Genomic DNA, 6,973 nt, shown 5'->3' with positions numbered 1-6,973 from the left:
ATCCCCAGCAACGGCGCCAAAAATTGATCGGTTGTCAAGTACCAAAAATAGGGCTATTGTTCGGGTAAGTCGAACCACAGGGATTGCAAGTTTATGGCAATGAAGGTCTTTTAAAATCACTTTTAGTTTAATGAAAGAGGTATAGAGTTTTGTTTGGTTTGTCACTTGATACTTGTAATTAAAATGTGCATAAACAATAATTGCTAGGAAATTAAGATGAAGGAAATCTAGGTAGAGAGGACTAGGGAAATGAATTCACTACCTACACTATAAAGATGCTAGAATATGATTAACTTGGGGAAACAACATATATAAGTGGCCATGATATGTAGTAACACATGGTTGATACATTATCTTCAAGAAATTCTTGAAATCAAGAGGCAAGAATAATCTATCAAAGTTTTACATGCTTAAACTACTTAAACTAGGGTGTAGCCTTAGACATGGTCACTAAGCTAGAGATTATCAAACCCTTAATCAAATGATAATAGCACATGAAGTAAAGAATTAAGAATAGTCCATCAAAGGAAGGCCCTAAGCTATGGAATATCAAGTTTCTCATGCAACATGCCATGAAACCCATTTCACAATCTCATTTCCATTGTCACTACGAAAATGCAAGCCATACAGTCATTAGAAAATAAAATCTAAGACAAGACAATAGCTTCAACACAATCATTTATAGAGATTAAGCTTCATTACATCAAGATGAGTGCTCTATATTACAAAACTACCACATATATACATATTTCCCCAAATTAAACCTAAAACTAAAACATGCTTACAAGGAAGGGCTTCATCACCTCTCTTGAAAGAGAGTTAGTTACCCATAGAAGCAATAGATGAAGGAGAAGAGATAGCCAACCCTTCCATTTTCGCACCTAGGAGCCACAATACACCCAAACCCACAAGCTCACAATATTTCTCTCTCTAGAACCTTACAAAATGTGAGATCTATCTCTACCACCATACAAGCCTTCTATATATCCAAGATAGCCTCCCAACCACTCTATTTTTGTGGACCAAAATCCCTGAGAGAGTGTAGAGCAATCTTTTGAATCAAGGGGTTAACATTAGGTGAGAAAAGACAGCTCATGACCTTTTGTCTGCAGATTAGCGGGCACCTGCAGTGCATTACGGGCCCCCGCGAGTTGCCGAGGGTGCCCTATTATGGCACCTGGCGGGGGCCTGTAGTGCATTACGGGCCCTGCAAAATCCAAAACTTTCTGCCCAAAATGGCTAGTGCCCGTAGCTCCTTGCGAGGGCCTGCAGATCCTTGCAGGGGCCCGTAGCTCCTTGCGGGGGCCTGTAGATCCTTGCAGGGGCCTGCAATGCTTCAACATTGCTCTGAATTACATCTTGATTTAGCTTTAGCTCAGCCCGATGACACGAGCTTCCTTCTTAGCAAGAAGCAACGGATACCATGAGTTTAACGGTTCACTGGCTTGGCAAAAAATGAAGGTTCCTGGTAACGGCATGCTTTGATCTTCAAGAAGTCTTTAAGACTTCCATTTTATTTCTTTTTGGGAAACAAACCTGAAAATAAACAAAAACGCGAAACTGAAGATAATCTATATAAATTGATTAAATAATGGACTTAACTAATGCAAATAAAGGTGCTTGAATATGCAATATTCAGTGTTTATCAATTCATTTGAGGTCAGGTTACTTTCAGTTGAGGGTTAAGGATGAGGATATATCCAATACCGTTTTTCACACACGGTATGGCCATTATGAGTTACTAGTGATGCCATTTGATTTGACCAATGCTTCAGCAGCTTTTATGGACTTGATGAACCGTGTATTCAGTGACTGATCGGTTGGTCAATTAAACATCAACCTTCGCAATACCACGAATCATTGTAAAATAGGGCTATTGGTCGGGTAAGTCGAACCACTGGGACTGCGCTAGTTTAAGGCAACCTAAGCGTCTAGAATCGTTTTAGAATGATAAGGGGGAATAGGGTGTTTGCTTGGTTTGTCACTAAAGCTATGAAATTAAGATGCATAAAATAGAACTTGCAAGAATTTAAAAGAGATAAAATGTCGGTAAAAGAGACTAAGGAAGTAACTTCACCACCTACAATATAAACATGCTAGAATATGATTCATTTGGGGAAAAACAACATAAATATGTGGCTATGATAAGTAGTTACTCATGGTTACTACATTACCTTCAAAGGATTCATGGAATCAATAGGCAAGAACAATTTATCAAAGATTTTACATGCTCAATTACCTAAACTAAAGTGTAATTTAAGACATGTTCACTAAGCTAGAAATTGTCAAACCATCAATCACATGATAAGAGCACATGAAGCTAAGAATTAAGAATAAGCCATCAAAGGAAGAACCTAAGCTATGGCCTATCAAATCTCTCAACAACATGCCATTAAAACCATTCCAAAAATCTCATCTTCATTGTCACCATGAAAATGTAAACCATACAACCATGAAAACATACATTCTAAGACAAGAAAGTAGGTCCAACATGATCATTAAATCAAAATCAATTCATTACATCAAGTAAGAGTTCTAGATTATGGAATCACCACAAAAATACATTATTTTTCCCAAACTAGAATCAAAAGTAAATCAAGCTTACAATGAGGGGTTCCATTACCTCCCTAGAGGAGGAGTTAGTTACACATGGGAGCCTTAGAATGAAGAAGAACCATGGATCCTCCTTCCATTTTCGAGCTCCCCTTTCTTGCTCCAAGAACTCTCCTTCCTTTGCTCTCTTCTCCCTCCTCTAATCTTGTAGAATGAAGCTCTCCCTTATTGTGTGGCTCATATCCCTCTTATCTACCACCAAAAGGCCACCAACCAACATCTCCAACTACTTCATTAAAGAGGAAAGCAAAATGAAGAAACCAAGGTGCAAGTGGGCTGAAATGAGCCATTTCCGAAGGGCATTCTGCCCAAAATTCGAGCACTCTAAGCAAGGCCTCGAGCACTCGAATTTAGTGTAAAAATGCCCATGCTTCACTTGCTCTGCCCAGACCTACTTTGGTTAAACAGCCATAACTTTGAGCTCCGAACTCCAAATGATGAACCGTTTGAAGATTTAGAAAGCTAATTCAGAGCTCTAAATATTTCATGTTTTAGTGGAGATCCAATTCTCAAGGATGGTTGGTTGAAAATGAAGATCAAGGCAGAATTTCATTGCTGCCAGGCAGTTCTGCGCACCTCTGGTAACAAGGCCATAACTCTCTGCTCCGAGCTCCGAATGACAAAACATTTGAAGATTTAGAAAGATAATTCAGAGATCTAAATCTTTCATGTTATGAGGGAAGTCCAGTTCTCGAGTTTGGAAGGTCAAAATGGCAGGCAAAGTCCAGGTTCTACTGCTGCCAGAGTTCAGCATTGGCTTATTTGGATTATAGGAAGATGGAGTAGGTGAGAGTGCACCTAGCAAAGGCTTTTGGAGGGTCATATTGAGCACGGGAATGCTCGACAACTTATCCTTCAAAATTTCAACATCCTCCTCACATTTATCCGGCGGTTCGGGCTCAACAACTTGAGACAACTCAAGTGAGGGAATGGGATGAGATGTAAGCTCCTAAGAAAGAGATACATTTGATGTTGACCAAGGAAGAGAATGAATAGGTGGATGAATATTAAGCAAAGAATTCACCTCCGAAATGGAATTGTCAACATTAAAATCCTCACAATTGAAATGAGCCAAACAAGCTTTTAGAGGATCCTCCATTGAAGGAGGTGCATCAAGCAAAGGATTATTTAGGGGTTGTTCTGGAGTTTTAAAGGATGCAATCTCATCATCTTTTTCCTCATTTTTAACCACAAATTCTTCCATTTTATGAGTGGCAACAATTTGATCTTCAACCACCATTTTATCATTTTCATATGTAATAACCACTTGTTCATTCTCATGATGAAAGTTACTAGGAGTAATCTCATCATTCAAAGAATTTTCTTTTGGATTGGCCATAAATTCAAATGAAAATGTTTCCTCTTCTTCATGATTTTTAGTATTAATCCTTTGTTGAATTTGAGATATTTGGTCATCTATCATTGCACTAACTTGGGACTGGTGATATGGTACCACTTGATTGATAGACTCTACTGTGGATTGCATGCTAGCAAGGGAGGCCAATAGTTGATTGTTGGAGTCCATCATTTGCGTGTGCATAGACTCCATCATTTATTTGTTAGCAACAATTAGCTCATCCAATGGAGACGGTGGAAAAGGAGAAGAGGGCGAGAAAGAATGATCATTGGGTTGAAAAGGTTGCATATGAGATTGTGGGGTTGAATTTCCTATGTCATGCCACAAGAAGTTTTGTTGGTCTCCCCAACCCGAGTTATAACCATTGAAGTATGGATCACTACCCGGTTCAAAGAAATTTTCATTTGGTTGCTCTAGATAGAAGTCCGAGAATTGTCTCGTTGGAAGACATTCTCTTGTATGATGTGTATGACTAGAGCAAAATGCACAAAACTCATGTGGTGTGTAGAATTGAGTTGGAAGATAACTATTCTCCATCTAGGAGTAATTCAACAACACACAAAGCAATCAACACAACACTTCATCACCATAACCTCCACATACAATGTTCCCATTCTCCTCAATTATCAAGACAAAAAATGTAAATGGCCACGACAAGGACCGATGCTTGAACACGAAATTTAAAACAATTGAAATAGCCTCGACAAGGGCTTGCAATTTAACTACTTCTAAGCTGAACACATGCACAATATCCACAATTCGAAACTAGAAGTCACGAGACTTACCTGGGGGCCTCTAGACTTACAATTTGCTAGCGTTCCCACGGCGAGTTTCGAGTCCCTAGAATCTCACAAACACGAAGATGATCAAAAATACACAAGGAGTATTCACAAGACACAATATTCACAATCAAACTAAAATTAACCCTAGAACTTTGGTCGCTAAACCGTTTGTAGTCCCCGGCAACGGCGCCAAAAATTGATCGGTTGGTCAATTAAACATCAACCTTCGCAATAGCACGAATCATTGTAAAATAGGGCTATTGGTCGGGTAAGTCGAACCACTGGGACTGCGCTAGTTTAAGGCAACCTAAGCGTCTAGAATCGTTTTAGAATGATAAGGGGGAATAGGGTGTTTGCTTGGTTTGTCACTAAAGCTATAAAATTAAGATGTATAAAATAGAACTTGCAAGAATTTAAAAGAGATAAAATGTCGGTAAAAGAGACTAGGGAAGTAACTTCACCACCTACAATATAAACATGCTAGAATATGATTCATTTGGGGAAAAACAACGTAAATATATGGCTATGATAAGTAGTTACTCATGGTTACTACATTACCTTCAAAGGATTCATGGAATCAATAGGCAAGAACAATTTATCAAAGATTTTACATGCTCAATTACCTAAACTAAAGTGTAATTTAAGACATGTTCACTAAGCTAGAAATTGTCAAACCATCAATCACATGATAAGAGCACATGAAGCTAAGAATTAAGAATAAGCCATCAAAGGAAGAACCTAAGCTATGGCCTATCAAATCTCTCAACAACATGCCATTAAAACCATTCCAAAAATCTCATCTTCATTGTCACCATGAAAATGTAAACCATACAACCATGAAAACATACATTCTAAGACAAGAAAGTAGGTCCAACATGATCATTAAATCAAAATCAATTCATTACATCAAGTAAGAGTTCTAGATTATGGAATCACCACAAAAATACATTATTTTTCCCAAACTAGAATCAAAAGTAAAGCACGCTTACAATGAGGGGTTCCATTACCTCCCTAGAGGAGGAGTTAGTTACACATGGGAGCCTTAGAATGAAGAAGAACCATGGATCCTCCTTCCATTTTCGAGCTCCCCTTTCTTGCTCCAAGAACTCTCATTCCTTTGCTCTCTTCTCCCTCCTCTAATCTTGTAGAATGAAGCTCTCCCTTATTGTGTGGCTCATATCCCTCTTATCTACCACCAAAAGGCCACCAACCAACATCTCCAACCACTTCATTAAAGAGGAAAGCAAAATGAAGAAACCAAGGTGTAAGTGGACTGAAATGAGCCATTTCCGAAGGGCATTCTGCCCAAAATTCGAGCACTCTAAGCAAGGCCTCGAGCACTCGAATTTAGTGTAAAAATGCCCATGCTTCACTTGCTCTGCCCAGACCTACTTTGGTTAAACAGCCATAACTTTGTGCTCCGAACTCCGAATGATGAACCGTTTGAAGATTTAGAAAGCTAATTCAGAGTTCTAAATATTTCATGTTTTAGTGGAGATCCAATTCTCAAGGATGATTGGTCGAAAATGAAGATCAAGGCAGAATTTCATTGCTGCCAGGCAGTTCTGCGTACCTCTGGTAACAAGGCCATAACTCTCTGCTCCGAGCTCCGAATGACAAACCGTTTGAAGATTTAGAAAGCTAATTCAGAGCTCTAAATCTTTCATGTTATAAGGGAAGTCCAGTTCTCGAGTTTGGAAGGTCAAAATGGCAAGCAAAGTCCAGGTTCTATTGCTGCCAGAGTTCAGCATTGGCACCTTTTGTTGCTCAAGATTCCACAAGGCCTTATTCTTGTTCCATTTTGGCCAATGAATCTGAAAATGCATAAAAACATAGAAATGAAGATAATCTACATAAATTAACATACAACGGACTTTACTAATGCAATTTAGGGCGCTTGAATATATAATATTCGGCGCTTATCAGTGACCACCTTGATCAGTTCGTAGTGGTTTTCGTTGACGACATTCTCTTGTACTCAGCTTCGGTGAAGGAGCATGAGTATCATATGAGAACGGTTTTGCAGATCCTTAGGGATAATAGGTTGTATGCCAAGTTTGAGAAATGTGAGTTCTAGCTGCTGGAGGTGAAGTTCCTTGGACATGTTGTGTCAGGGGGCAGAGTTACTGTTGATCTTCGAAGATTGAGTCTGTGATGGATTAGGAGTGTCCGAAGATAGTTTTTGAGATTCAGAGTTTCCTTGGCCTAGCCAGCTATTACT

This window comes from Cornus florida, unplaced genomic scaffold (genome assembly GCF_030987335.1).
Source record: "Cornus florida cultivar Cherokee Brave unplaced genomic scaffold, ASM3098733v1 CherokeeBrave_3.0.0_Hap2_Chr01, whole genome shotgun sequence".
Lineage (NCBI taxonomy): Eukaryota > Viridiplantae > Streptophyta > Magnoliopsida > Cornales > Cornaceae > Cornus > Cornus florida.
Note: the sequence above shows the minus strand (reverse complement) of the source record.